The 16,733-nt window shown below is 32.4% G+C and overlaps 1 non-coding gene across 1 annotated transcript; it reads right to left on the bottom strand.

Moving 5' to 3' along the window:
- Positions 1-1,287: 1,287 nt before the first annotated feature.
- LOC122119542 lies at positions 1,288-1,394 on the bottom strand. Its single transcript, XR_006149594.1, has one exon. It is a non-coding gene; the product is annotated as a U6 spliceosomal RNA (small nuclear RNA).
- Positions 1,395-16,733: the final 15,339 nt, after the last annotated feature.

Below are 16,733 nucleotides of genomic sequence, written 5' to 3'. Positions count from 1 at the left end.
AGTTCTAACAAATTATGAGGTAAAAAAGATTTGATAGAAGTATGGTTAATTTTTTTAAACTTACCAGCTTGTTATTTGTTTCCTAATTGTGTCATTTGTTATTCTTGTTCCAAGTCATCTGTTCCTCTTCATTGTTTAGTGTTCTATTTTATCGCTATTGGTTTACTGATTGTGCATTTTTCCGCTCTTCTTAGTGACTGACATGAGGCTGAAAATTTGTATGCTAGTTTATTCCTCCTATGTTAAAGCAAAATTACTGCTCTCCACAGCTGTTCTACTCTTCTTTGTATAGTACAGTATTTCCCCCACTCCCATCTCTTGTGTTACTGCTCTCATGTATTTTATTTTTTTATTTAAATGTTTTTCCCACCATCCCTTCCCTCACACCTCCACAATACACTCCCCAAGCCCTCCACCCCTCACTACCCCCTGCCCTCCTAAATTGTGAAGTTTGTTTTTCAACATAGTGTCTTGTGCATATCATTGTTACAATGGGTCAACCTGCATCTCTATCTAAGCATTTTGTTTTTTCTCTTTCCCTCCCCAAATTAGCGAAGTAGATATACAAGATGCAGGAGCACCAACATTGAATACAGTGAAAACAAGGGTTATGCTATGAGGGAGGATTATATAAAAAAAAGGAAAAAAAATCACATTGTACATTATAAATACATTAGAAACAACAGCAAGAAAGAAAAAACAACTTACGTTCTTATCTTGGGGTTCATTTATCTTAATATCATCTTATCTAGTCCTATGCACATAGCTTATGATCTTTTCTGCTTATCCCAGACATATATTAATTATTGCAAATAAGGGATACCATGGGAAATATGTTCCTTGAGACTTGGCTTACTTCATTTAATATAATTTTTTCCAAGTATTTCCATTTCCTAACAAATTGGGTGATGCCATTCTTTCTGATGTAGGCATACAATTCATGTACACACACGCATGCACACACACACACACACACACACACACACACAAACACACACATTTTCTGGATCCATTAATCTACTGAGGGGAATCGAGTTTGGTTCCATATCTTAGCTATGTTAAATGATGCTGCAATAAACATAGTTGTGCTGGTAGTTTTAATATGGTCTTGCGTGTGGTGATTTGGGCGAATGCACAAATGTGGGATTGCTAGGTTATAGGAGAGCTCTATATGGACTCTTTTGAGGAACCTCCACACTAATTTCCAAAGTGGTTGGACAAGTTTACAGTCCCACAAATAATGCAGTAGGGTTCCCTTCTGGCCACATCGCCTCCAGCTGTTGTTGTAAAAATGGAATGCTTCAGTAATTTGCATTTGTAATCCTTGCACTGCTGCCATGCTAATGTTGTCTATATTGTTCCAATTTTAGTGTATGTCCTGCCAAATTGAGCACAGAACAGTTTTTTTTTTTAATCTCTAAAGTGCAACTGATTTTCTTAAACTAGACAATTAAAGAAAAAGTAAGTTCAAAAGAATTGTCGTGAAATTTTAGAATCATGTATTTCTTCCATAAGCACACAATTAAGAATAAAGTCAAGATTAACCTGTCCACAACAAAATAATTCCAGATATTTGTTGTTCAAGAAATTGTAGGAGGAGGAATTCAATTATTGTATACAAGGCACCTGCCATAATGAACACTGCAGCAAGTGTAAAGATTTGTTAAAGTTTTACTGTTTAAACATTTAATTTTGAGAATTTGCTTATATATGCCAAAATGAAGTCTGGCAGGTGAAAATACTTTTCCATAAACTATTTAAGATTTATATTAGCAGACATATACTACTAAATATATACATTTCAGAGTTTATAGAAACTTTACTGAGAAGTTGCAAAGTCTTTGTCTAAAGAAGCAGAATGAAGAGTTAAGACTTTGTTAATTACACAGTTTCTGTTAAAACTTTAGGGCTTCCATACTTTTTATGTTAGCGAAGAACAAATGATGATATAAGCCATGTACAAACGATAAAATGAGCCATATATACTAATCATCGCCTACTCATCGCCTGTAAAACTCTTGTTGAACATCATAAACTTAGCCAGTTTTAAATGTACAGGAATACGAGAAAATAGTAAAAATCTAATATGTAATACACTTCAAGTCCTGGAAACACTGGTAATTTTTTTTACTTTATTAATCATTAATATTTAATTATTGGTTTTCTTTATTTGTAGCATTCTTTTTCTTGTACTATAATACAACGTTTTAAGTCATCATAAAGAGGATGTTAATGGGATTGTCACAGCATTTTTTTATAGGTGCACATGAATTTACAAAGAACAAAATTAAAACAAAATATTGATTAAAAATTTTATCAAGCGATACCACTTGATGCACAGTATCACTTCCATCTTTTTCTGCTTATGTGGTGCTGAGTAATCAAACCCAGGGCCTCATGCATTCAAAGCAAGCACTCTACCACTACACCACCTTCCCAGCACCTGAGATACTGTGTTTTAAAAAATCATCTAAACAACATTTGTTTTCTACTTTGGGTTATATAATGAAATATATGAATATCATTTTATATTTTTGTGAATTGTCATATTTCTAAATTTTTATTAACCAAAGCTACTTTATTCTTTTCAAAGTCATGAAATATCTCTGAGAGTTTACTTCTGTGAAGATTGTTTAGCATTTATAATTTGTTCTGAGTCATTTTTATGTTTTATCAAAATTACTTTATATTTTATGTTGATGGGTTATCATACATCAAATACATTCAAACGTACATGTAGAATCTAAGGATAGCAGTATGAGTATTCTCATACAGCTCTTGTTTATCTGTTATGCACTTTCAGTATTATGATATTTCTCTCTCTCTTTCACTCTCATTTTCTCTCTTTCTCTTTCATGTTGCATGTCTGCTACTTAGAATTTCTGCTAGTCTACTATTATCTTTCAGGTTCCACTGGTTTTGTAGGAACATGATAGGGACCATCAGTTACCCTTGCATTCTTTAAGAGTTATAACAGTGACTTGATATTATTCTCTGTCATTCTAAATGGCAAAACAACAGATCTAGGAATTCCTTTTCTCTTTTACCACAATTATAAATTTTATCTCATAGGAAACATTGGGATGAATATGATACTTTTAACCTGTGACCTAAAAGTTCTTTTTCTTTTACAAACAACCTTTTTATTTTATTATCAGTAAGTAACTACATGTAATGAAAACAAAGCTGTCCTATGGAAAATAGACTGAAGTTGTTCACAGGGATGAGAAACAAGGTAATGGGAGAAATGAGTACAAAGTGATACACATTATATACCACAGAACCTCAGAGCAGTTTATCATGTACACTTTGTGAGAATGACAATGTGCTGGGAACTGTAGGTTAAATCACTGAACACCTGATATATGTGTGTGTGTGCATATATATATATATATATATATATATATATATATTAGTGTGTGCACATATATTTTAAATGTATAGTTATTTATATATACATATATGTGTATAAGCCCTTATATGTGTACACATGTATGTTACTATACACACAAATGCACACATACTTATACCCATGTGTACATGAACACATGGAGAAAGACACATAGTTACAGCCAACACAAGTTTCACTAGTTGTTGAATTTGCCTTAGACGGAACCAAATATGTTGAAGATATATTGGTCTCTAAGAGAAATTTTGTCCTTCGTCTTATCTCTTAAAACTGGTAGGTTTTAAGAGATAAGACTTCAAATGTTTTCTTCTTTCTTGAGATTGCTTAGAACATATTCATAAGATGATTTTTTGTTCATTTGAATGTCCCTCCCCCCTGCTTTCACTGTATTTGATGTTTGTAAAATTTCTGGAGGGAAAGGGCAAAAACAAATCTTATAAATAGGGATACAGGTGGACCCATTGCAACAATGAGATGTACAAGTTGTTTCGAAAAACAAACTTTACAACTATGGTGGTGGGGAGGATTGGGTGGAAGGAGGTGGAAGGAGTATGGGAAGGGATGAGAAGTTGAAACAAAGAGGAGGCAACAATACTTGATAAGAAATGTACTCGTTATATTGCCCATGTAATTGTAACTCCTCTGTACGGTATTCTACCAATTTTTTTTTTAAAGCTCCAATCAAAGAAAAAAAAGAAAACGATACATTTTTAGAGATCATTGTCATCAGAAATATATACATATATCTAAATTTATGTGTAGAACAGTGTACAATATAGTGAAACAAATATCATAAAACATAATTAAAAATTTAAAAACACATAAAACAAGTGCCAGTGACTCACGCCTATAATTCGAGCTATTCTGGGTAATGAGATCTTAGAATTTTGTTGAAACTAGCCTAGACAGAAAAGTACTTGTTAGATTCTTTCTCCAATTAACCACTAAAAACAGGAATTAGCTCTGTGCTTCAAGTTGTAGAGTGCTGGCTTTGAGCACTAAAAGGCTTAGGGACAATGCCAACAATTACAAACACTAACAACAAAAACAACAAAATATAGCACATTAATTTCACAAAACATCTTTTAACTGCTATGAACATTTCTTAGAAACATGAATACATGCACCTGGAAAATGTTAAGTAAAAATTATAGAATATTTGGTGCTGGGAAAGTGGCTCAGTGCTAGAGAGCTTGCCTTGCATGCATGAGGCCCTGGGTTTGATTCCTCAGCACCACATTAGCAAAAAGAAAAAAGCCCAAATTGGTGCTGTGGCTCAAGTTGTAGAGCACTAGTCTTGAGCTGAAGAGCTGAGGAACAGCGCCCAGGCCCAGAGTTCAGGCCCGATGACCGGACCCACCCCCCCCCAAAAAAAGAAAGTATAGAATATTTACGTCTATGTTAAAGACATGAATATTTAGATTGTTTAAGATATTTAGATAATGATTAGAAATTAAGAATAATGATAATATATTGAGACTGGTCTTTTATTTTATTTTACAATAGTAAGAAATGATATTTTAATGATTATATAAAATTACTCTTGTTTGGTATTGGAATTATAATAAGTGATAACCATTTTTAACTGATTTCCATAGGAAAGGATCAGGTTCTTAACAGTATCAATTCTTCTGTAATTTCACAACAATTAAGAAAATTATTCCAAGGCTGGTTTGCTCTAAGACTGTAATTTTTTTCTTGTTCTAGTTTTCATATGTTGGTAGAAATTAAAATTCCAAAAATTCAATGGATGTTGGCAATCAGGAACATCTTCATAGATACCAAATTTGGAGTCGATTGAGTGGAATTGTTTTATTTAATATTTTCACAAATAAATCAAGATGATTGTCTATTTTGTTTCTTTTCACTGCTATTGCCTCTTAACCTGAGAATACTTTTTCTTCCTAGCAAAGTAGAGAAAAGCAATTGGATTGAACAAGTAACATATGGCTTTCATAAAATGCAGATGCATAGATTTGGGTCTTCTGTCATTTGCTAAAAGTTTCTTCCTGAAAAGGTTATCAATTACTCATAAGTGATGCATAATTCCTAGATATTCCATTTATCACATACACTTTTTGATTGAGTTACCTCTGCATAAACTCAAAACGATAGACCAAAAAATAAACAGAAATATCATCTTTTTTAAAAGCTGTAGTTTTTTTTAGCCAACTCTGAAAATATCTTTTCAGATATTCTGCAATTTGTGTAAAGTATTTTTAACAATAGTTTTTATTTTTGCTCTCATATAATTTATATGCAATGTATTATCTCCTTTTACTGTATACATTTTAGTGCTTTGGAAGTGAATTGTACAATCACAGGTTTTCCAAGCCTAATTTTCACAAACTTGCATTTCTTCAAATAGAAATGTTGTAAATTTTAGAACAGACATTAAAATAGATATAAAATTCAGTTACAGGAATTTTTGCAGAGTACATCCTCTATGGTGTGTCTTTTGAAAGTTTGTTTTGGGGGATTATTTCCAGGGTCTCACACATACTATTCAAGTGCACTGTCAATGAACTACATTCCCAGTCCAAACAAGTGATTTTACTTCTCTTTAATACATATATAGAAGTGTGATGGCTGGATCATCCAATTCTCTTTCACCTTTTGAAGACTCGAAAATTTGCTGCTTAAAATGATTGCAGTATTATACAAATCATTCTGATATGTGGAGTATATCAATTTCTCCACAAATGCATTACTATATTTTTGTCATTTTTTTATATGATGATCATACTAGTGAGTTTTTTATATTTGTTCTTAGATCCTAATGAGGAGCTTAATTCATATGCTCCTCCTATTTACTATTAACTTACATATGTTTTTTAAAAGCTATCCTGCAGGGAAAAACTTATATAGTGTTAGAAGGTGTAAAAGTACTTAAGACTCAGGACCATTGTAGTATTAACATTGTAGCATTGAAAAATACGTGTCCTCTATCTGTTGGATATGTTTTCACTTATTTCATAGAATTATGAAAGGTTATCAGTTGATATTAACCAGTTTATTATTGCTTTTCTTTAGCAACTAATACTTTCCATGTCAAATTTTTAGAAACCTTTACTGATTTAATGTCATGAATGTTTATAGGTTTTTACATCTCACATTTAGTTTGATAATCACTTTTTATTTTAAATTTTTGTATAAGGTTTGATGTAGTAGTCTAAAATCATTCTTTAAATCTATGGAGGCAATAGTGCCAATAAACCTATTTAAGATTCTATTTTTATTTCATAAAGTCATGGCATCCTTTTCAAAATCTATTGACCATAAAACTAAGAATTTATTTCTAATAAATCTGTTACACTTTTCTATGTGTCTGTTCTTATAGTAGAGATATGTTGTCTTCACTACTGAACATGGTAATAAGATTCAAATCTTATATGAGGGCTCAAGCTACACCATTTTACAAGATTGTTCTGACTGACCTGTATTCTTTGAATTTACATATGAGTTTATTGAGCAGGTGGACCAATATTCTACAGAGATATCTAGATGTTTGATAGTCACTCATATTGTGTAGCTTGTGAAACACAAGATCCCAGATATTATATACAGAAAAATGTCTTTAGGCAATGCTTCAAGCAACTAAAACTAATTTAGGAATGAATTCAGATTTAGATAAGACTATAGCCTAAAAAATCTGAATGATAAAGACTTGAGCTGTAAGACATTGGGGAGTGAGAGGGGAAAGAATGATTGGCCACATAGGAGCTGTATGTCATTGGTATTGTGATTCAAAAATCAAAAAGACTTCAGAGAAAAGAAGGAGGAAAATATTCAAAGTGACCTAAATCAAGTTTCTTTTGAATACACATAATAGTGTGTACTGAGAATCAGAGAAGGTGGGAAAAATAAAATAGAAAGTAAAACATTTTTAGACCGCTTATAATGTAATGAAATTGTAATAGGAATATGATAATTAATTTCCTAATAAATAAGAGAAAGAATAGGTAAACTCTGAAGGCAAATACAATGAAGAGAGAAAATAAGCAAAGTAAAACCTTTATCAATAACAAACACAAGAGTATCAAAAAGGAAAGGCAGTGGAAATATTCTAAATAACAATAAAGTAACATTAAAAATTGCTAACGTGAATATAATATAGTACACATTTTATTATACATAATTTTGAAAAAACATACTAGCAATGAAAATTTAAAAGTCATAATTAAAAAACTTTGTGCATTATAACTATACGATATAGTTCAGTGGTAAAACATTGGCCTAGCATATGTGAAACAATGGTATGATCTCCCAAGCATTACAAAGTACACAGAAAGCACATAGACAAAAATACCACATAAACACACACACATACACACTACATACACACATTTGGAATATTGATATTATCATATTAAATAGAAGAAATTATCACAAATAGTAAAAGTAGGTTAATATATGAAATCATAATATTGCTTATACTATTTAAAAGTTTAGTAGAAATAAAATAATCACAATATACTTGGATTCAGATGGATTAAGTAAATTGAAAATTAAGAAATAGAAGACATGAGAATTTTGCAAACAAGTTTTAAATAATAAACATTGTGAAACATATATCCTTTTGACAAAAGATTGATGTTACTGGTGTTTTAACTCAAGATTTAGAATATTATATCCAGGCACTCTATATCCCGCTATGGATGGATATATCGCTAATCCTTTTACTCTGGATATTTTTATAAAAAGGTCTCTTAGTTTCTCAGGCTTTCCCGAATTACAAACCCTTTTTGCAGTTCCTACCATGGCTAGAAAATGGAAGCCACAAATCACCATGCCCAGTTCAAACATTTTTAATTCAAGTACAAATATTTACAAAAGAGTGACCAGGTAATGAAGCCTTTCTTAATAAAGTATGTGCTTCTTGAAAATACAGTAACTATTTGTTACCTGGAACAATGTGTTTATAACTATAAGAACATAGATTTATTTAAATTCAACAACCATATAAAATTAGGAAAACAATTTTAAATATTCACATATTAAATATTTTAAAAGCAAAATATATGTGTCTGAATAATTTACATGTGTAAAAATCACGCAAAAGTAAATCAACTAATCCTACAACTCTTAAAAAATTACATTAAAGAAACAAAAGAAAATAAGTAATTATTTTCAAAATTTGACATTTAGAAAATGAAATGAAGTGCACACTTAGTTGACTTAAGTAAAAGTAAACCCTCTGTATATAAATTTTTTTAATAAAAACCGCATGAACAAAGAAGCAAAAGTACCCATTGATCAATAGCAACAGCAACAGCATCAGAAGTTGTTTGAGTGTACAACAAAAATCGATGAGGGGGTATCAATGTTCCTTCCATAAGAATTGTACTCATTACCTTACTTAAGTAACTGTAAGCCCTCTGTACATTACCTTTACAATAAAATTAAATAGAAATTAAAAATAAACCAAATAATACACCTATTAAAAATTCTTAGAAGATATTGGTTAAAAACGTTGTAGGAAACTGCCCCAAGTATTCAAAGAATATACTTCGATGATAATATTTAAATACTTAAATTTCATCAGAGAAGAAAAAATTTAAAAACTTTTACAAAGAAAAGTAATAAATCAGAATATATTACTATAATAAACATTATATGAATTTTCAGTGGTAGTCAAATATTTAAGAAATGAGGCAATATACCATTCGTTTGCACTTAATTAGTGAAAAAGAATTTTCTAGGTCTTTTAAATATATCATAAGTTTAATGAAGAAACTATTCTGTCACATTATATGATAATGAGATAAAGATGATATTAGAGCAAAGAACAGATTGTACTAAGTTTTTGGATGTAAATGTATATGCTTATTTTGATTGTGATAAATTGTGGGGATTTCCACTTGAATATTGTTCTTGCTAGGATGGCACCATATCAGTGGTTAATTTTAATATTGGGGTTTCCTTTCCACAAGAACATGCACCTTATCTGTTCTTTGAGCCTTCTCATCATCAATAGCATCAGAATTGCACATCATCTTGTCTAGCTTCCTACCTTGGCTGGCCTGGATCCTGCAGTCCTTTAATCTTAGTCTCTAGGATAGTACAGGATGGTGGAAATGATCCAATGCACCCAGTTATAGATTGAGAAGGAAGGCCACTAAAATTTGGCCTGGGTTCTGTTCTCAAGCCTCCTCAGTAGTTAAGAGTACAGATGGGAACTTGTGGTGCAGAGCAGTAACAGTATTTTTAAAGAAATTAGACACATATATGACTTAGGCTTGTGATTATCGCAGGAAAAGAATAGAAGAGCAGTGAAGCATACAGGACAGGCAGAATTTTAACTAGCTACTAAGAGGCTGAATCAGCTTAGCTAGCTACTTGAGAGGCTGAGATCTGAAGACCACTGTTCAAAGCCTTTCCAATCATGAAAATACATGCAATTATCTCCAAAAAACCAGAAGTGCAGCAGTGGCTCAAGTGGTAGAGCACTATCCTTGGTCACAGAATCCTAGGGATAGTGCTCAGGCACTATCAGCCACAGGAATGATGAATGCATGCATGAGCACATGCACATGTGCGTGTGTGTACATGACAAGTGTGCATACACACACATACACACAAATATGTATTTCAATACAGAGTTCTTTATTTCTTACCTTGCTGTACTTTATTTACCTGTACTAGTTCACAAACTGACAAATTCAGCTAAGCACCTATTTACTACAACTCATTATGCTTTTATTTGACCCAAAAGTAAATTATTCAGGAGGTCAATTCATCTCCCTCAACTCTGTAGTGTTAGATGATTGTTTAGGTTCTTCCTATCAATATGATTTTGTGAAATCTTGCATAAAGCAGCATATTTCTTTCACGAGAAAGAATCCACTGTCAAACAATTAATAATAGGTTTTTCTCCTCCAGGCAAACATCTGTAGTTTTATTATCTTCATATAATTCATGATCTGTCTGTGTATGCCAAAGACAACTGTGAAAATAAAAAGACTCTTCTCAGCACTTAGCATATGTACACCATTCATAGATATGAAGGTGTTTAAATATTACTGAAATTGCTTTGGACTAAGTAATGTTCACCTTCACTATCTTGAGAAAGCACAATTGGTTTCTCAGCACTTTAGGTAAGAACATGAGTGGAAGAAACAAAAAAAAAAAGAGAGGAGCAACTCAACACATACTTTCAAATGAAAGAAAACAACAACAACAAAAACACAAATTAATTCAGTATTCAAGAACCTGCAGGAAATGCACAGATATTTTAAAAATCAGCTATGATAAGCTTATGAAAATCCTGACTATATGGGAGTGTACTGTTGTGAGGATAGTGGTTAAAGTCCAGACTGGCAGAACAATCTGTACACAATTCCAGGCAACTGTTATTCTAAATTCCAGGAAAAATAACACCAAGTGGACTGAGCCCAGGATCATACACAAGTAAGAATCCAGATTCTATCTGAAAATTAATCAGGATAATTTTTGTCTGGGAGCATGACAAAATGATACGAACACCCATTTAGGAGAAACAAGACACTCAATTCAAACTCTAATATTATGGGTATTAAAGAAAAAAGCTATGGCTTTAAATAATTGGAATAATTGTAACATTTGAGTATTTGAGTGGAGAAAAATCCATGAGAGAGATAGAATGAACCCATGTTGCAATGTTTTCTACTTAAGTGATAATGTTATGTGGTACTCCAGACATAACAGTGTTACCTTGTAAATGAGCATGGATCTACATTTGGGTGATGGAAATACTCGATTACCCAGGGATAAATTAAATAGACTTTTTTAGGTAGATTGTAGTTCTTGGACTAAGAGCCTGGGTAATGTCCCTGAATTTTTTCTCTCAAGGCTACCACTCTACTACTTTGAGCCACAGTTCCAATTCTGATTTTCTGTTGGTTGTTTGGAGAAAAGAGGCTCTTTCCCAGAATGGCTTCAAACTATGATCACCAGATCTCAGCTTCCCAAGTAACCAGGATTCCAGGCATAAGTCATCTATGTTTTTAATAATTTAGTAAATTGTACAGTTAAGAAGTTATAAATTATCATTATGTCCTGTATATGTGTGTATGTATATATCAATGCATACAGATAGAAATATTTTAACATCTACTATTGCATCTATAGTAGATTTATGAAATCATCCTTCGATATAAAATAAAATGGAAACAAAAGTTAATGAGGAGCAAAAAAAAGGGAATTGTCACATGTTTCTTATTGAATGGAATATGTATTGCGAGAATCAGTTTGGAGAAACCACCTTTACTTTAACAAAATGGATAATAATTATTAATTCCAATCCATTTATTTGCTCGTATTGTGCATCCTCACACATGAGTGTCAAAATCAAACCACACTTTTTGCCTTTATATTTATATCACCTGTTATAATTTAGGGGAGAGATGAAGCAATCAAATAAAGATTAAAATAATAGTAAGTGAGGCTATGAGTTAAAGCTGAAAAAGATTTTAAATATGATAATAGGTAATTAAATTACATATTTCTTACTTTATTGTCATTTCCCTCATTCCCACATTAGTAAAGTACATAGCAGGTTCTCACTAAATAATTATGAAAAAATGTTTTGAAAAAATATGGGCACCGTGTGGTTTTACCTTATTGAGATCATTAGGAGGAGTTAATTTGTTTTTGAGGACTTGCAAAACTTTGTGATAGAGATGAAGGGAGTGATGTGCTTATTCTGTAAACTTAGCTAGACGATTGCTCCCAGAAAGATAGTGATGAATTTTTCCAAAAGGTTACAGTAAAATCACTTTCACAAATATGTTCACTGTTGCACTATTGACCATAGCCAAGTTATGGAAACAACCCAGATGTCCTTTGGGGAGGAATGGTTGGAGAATGTTTGGCACATATACACAATTGGATTGCACCCATCCATTATGAAGACTGTTACATCATTTGCGAAGAAATGGATAGATCTAAAAATATGTTAAGTAAACTACGTCAGAGCCAGACACACAAAGGACCCACTTCTTTTGTGTATTTGGAAGCTAGAACTTTATGCAAGTTTACACAACAGTATTATCCAAACCATGCTATTTGCAGAGAAGTTAAAAGGTGTAATTTCTTATAAAATTGAACTTTTAATCCTATAAAATGAATACCAGAAAACTATCACTTGGAAGATGTGAGGGGAAGTCAAAGGGAAGGAATGAAGAGAGCTATGGAGGAAGAGAGTTAAGGCATAATATTCAATACAGATAGCAGGAAACTAAAAAAAAAAAGTGGGGTGAGGTTTGGAAGGGTGTGGGAAAGTTATGTAAAGATCCATTGTACTTACAAACTGATTTGCTGAATGGAAATTCCTTCGTACAACTATTTAATAAAATATAATTAAAAACAATGGGGATATCTGCTCTTAAACTTTGTGCTCTTAAACCATGAATCAATATAATAATTTCCTCCTCAGATATTTTCTTTGCAGGTGTTTTTCTCATAATGACAGAAAAGTGAACAACGCAATGAATATTAATACAGCACATTGCATATCCTAAATAGACACAATATAAAAATCATAGTAAAAATATTAGAATTCATCACATGATAAAATAACAGGTAGAAAGTATTAAATACTGCTTCTTTTTCCAAGCACTTTACCTATGGTATCTAATTTAGTCCTCACAATAATCCCATAAAGTGGAACTACTTCTATTTTTAATTCTAAGATGATGATATTGAAGACTTCTGAGTTGGAATTACTAGTACAAGATTGCACACATGGTAAGTGTTAGCTTGAGGCCCATTCCCACCATATCAAATAACCTCATTCTATTTTATGACTAAAATATCAGCACTCAGACTACTAATTCTAAGAAAATTTCCCAAAATTGTTGTGCACACTCTAATAATATTTCACTATAACTTTGTTAGGAAATAGGTAACTAAGGTGGGTGCTGGTGGCTCACGTCTGAAATCCTACCTACTCAAGAGGCTGAGATCTGAGGATCATGGTTCAAATCCAGCACACCCAGAAATGAACATGAGACTCCTTTTTTTTTTCTTTTTCTTTTTTTTTTTATTGTGAAAATACTGTAAAGAGGTGTTATAATTACATGGGCAAGATAGTGAGTACATTTCTTATCAAGCATTGTAGCCTCCTCCTTTGGACTCTTACCTCTAATAAACCACTAGTAAGCCGGAAGTGGGATTGTGGCTCAAGAGGTAGAACACTCACCTTGAGTGGAAGAGCACAGGAACAGTGCCCAAGCCCAGAGTTCAAGACCCACGACTGACCAAAAAAAGAAAAAAAAAAGAAAAGAAAATAAGTAACTGTAATATGAAAACTCCATGATCATAATCAATTTATACCTCCCTGCTGAAAGGAACTGCTAAACCATAACATTCTTGATTTCTCGCTCAAAATAGTAGAAATCATATTCTATCCCGTGACTCAACTCTGCACTGCCTGCGTACCACATCTCTGTTTAACACAGTAATACTAAAAGAATGACCTGTCCAATTCCTGATGGAAATAGACTGCAGATCTTATGGACCAATCATTTCCACATTGTAGCTCACCTAAGTTGGTTACCATTAGAAGCATTTTGATTGCTTTTTATACCCAACATTTTGAGGGAAATATATTACTTTAAAATGTTCTTAAAGCAAGACTGATATGAAAATCACATTTGAACCCAGATAAATATTTTACTTTTCATATACCCCAGAATGCAGTCTGACGTATCATTAATGTTAGGAATGAGAGGTTAAAACTCATAGACACCAAGACTTACGTATGAATTAAAGGCTAACTTGTGAATACAATTGGTTTAAAAAGACATCAATACTACTGCATTTTTTCAAAATGTCTTATGATAATGATAATGATGGTGATAATCTATTAACACTTGAAAATTACTTATTTTCTTGGGAGTAGGACACAAAACACAAGATTAATCCTAATCATTTTAAAGAACTTTATTTATACTACAATTCACTCTTATAAGTATAAAGATTCTAAAACCAACTAAAGTACAGAGACACAAAGGAAATAATTTAACTGCATCATCAACATTCAAAGAACTGTGTTAATAGAAAACAAAGTTATACTAACAATTAGCTTACCAAATTCACTTACATTCTTTTATTCTATTTCATTTACATTCATAAAAATTGGGTTTTCATAAAATGATGCATAAAAAGCCTATATACTTCCATTTTCAGATCTTAACAATATTTATTTTAGAAATGTCTTTAGCTCTACAGTCAATGAACTGAAATAATACAGAAACAGTCAAAGGCTTTTCAGAAATTGCAAGACTCTCTCTGGGATGTTATTTATATTGGAAAAGATATTTAAAAGCCTTATTAGTTAAGGTTGCAATAGTTAATCCCACAAAAGAGCCATTTGTGAAGATCCCATTGCATATACAAATCAACTTCAAATACATCCACAATCTGGAGATGACACATGATTTTTGCTTGTTTGTTTTTGAAAGAAATATCTAACAAGCATACCCATAATACTTATTTTCAGTCAATAAGATGGGATATTCAAATGTAATATGGGGTTGATTATCTCTTAGTGAGAATAGGTATGATCTTACTAATTAACTTATTTTCAACAGAAATCCGGAAACAGTTTATCCACCTTGTGTTTCACAGGAATAACCAGAGAGTAATACTTTTTGGTCAAGTCAGTCAAACTCACTTCATGAGTGTATCTTAAATATATAAACAATTTAAGAGGTCAAATTCATATTTTGTACTGACAATCATCTTACAGAAATAACTTACTACTAATTATGTCTGTATCTTCTCACCTAACATGTAATAAGAGTTGAAAGCAGTCTCTTTTATCTAATTTAATGTTGTAAATGGTTTGATTATGATGATATTATTTGACAAATAAAAGGTACAGAAGGATGGTACCACTGAAATGAAATGACAGAACGCTGATAAAGAAAACATTGCAACGCAGTTAGCTCTTTTCAGCCTCAAACTGTCCACATTGGCAAGCAACATTGCAACAGCACACGCATACATATACACATACACACATGTGCGCTCATGTACACACACAATTACATGAATGCTAAATTCAGGGTTTATTGTACAAAAAAAGTTCAAAAAAATATTAGTGATTAGGACACATGATAACTTGCCTTATTACAAAATAATACATAATCCAGTCACCACGGGTGTTACATTTTACCTGCCTCTCCACATGTGACCAAATAATTTATTTATATTTAATTAATTAACTAATTAATTAATCCATTTTTGATGCTAATACTAGGGCTCGAACTCAGTGCCTGGCTCCCAGAATTTGTTATTTTTTTGTTTTAGTTTCTCAAGGACAACATTTTACTGCTTGTACCACAACTCCATTTCTAGCTTTTGCTAGTTACTTTCAAATCAGAATCTACTGGACTTTCCTTTTCTTTCTTTTGTTTGGGGGGGGTCTGGTCGTGAGAACTGAACTCAGGATTGTGCTGTCCCTCAGCTCTTCAGCTCAAGGCTAGTGCTCTAAAACTTGAGCCACAGCGCCACTTCCGGCTTTTTTTTTTCTTTTTTCTTATGTGATGCCAGGGAATCTAACCCAGGGCCTCATGCATGCACGGCAACAGCTCTACCACTGAGCCACCTTCGCAGCCCCTGGACTTTTTTTTTCTTGGTCTGGTTTCAAACCTCAATCCTCAGATTTTATCTTTGTGATTATCTAGGATGAAAGCCATGAGCCTTTAGTTTGGCTTCTATTTTTTCTTTTATGTTTATCTAATGAACATATTCAGACAATAATTTAAAACTTAGATTATAAAAGCAAGATGTACAGTGATGATATTGTCCTGTCAGAAATTCAAGTTAGTAATGTACATTTCTTCTTAAGGCCATACACAAAAAATACCATGATATAGAGTAAAAGAACACACTATTGAACGTATGAGCTTTAAGAGCTTTTTAATAGAGCCATTATTTATTGTTACCCAACATTAGAAAACATGTATAACGCAGTAGTAAAATCGAAGTCTTTTGCATGACTACTTAAGTTCCTTGCTTTTTTTTAGACACTTGTTTTCATCTAAAAAAGTAGGCCTGTCTATTGTCTTCATGTGATTTTGATGATTGAAGGTGCTTAATTAGAATCAAAATGTATTAGTAGTCCTTTGCTATTTAGTGTCACTTTTTCTTTTTAGAGAATATGATGATCAAAACAATAGTTCAGAATCAGCAAGCAATAGTTCAGAATCATGCTTCCAGTGCAAGCAGTTAATCCTCAATGCCATTTTCCACAAAGTTTTGTCACAGATACAATCGGCCTGCCTTTTCTAGCTGCTTTCCTAGCCTGGACCTATTCCTTCACTGCACAGAAAAAGTG

This window comes from Dipodomys spectabilis, unplaced genomic scaffold (genome assembly GCF_019054845.1).
Source record: "Dipodomys spectabilis isolate Male_0828 unplaced genomic scaffold, ASM1905484v1 ptg000172l, whole genome shotgun sequence".
Classification (NCBI taxonomy): domain Eukaryota; kingdom Metazoa; phylum Chordata; class Mammalia; order Rodentia; family Heteromyidae; genus Dipodomys; species Dipodomys spectabilis.
Note: the sequence above shows the minus strand (reverse complement) of the source record. Positions and strands in the feature narration are given on the sequence as shown.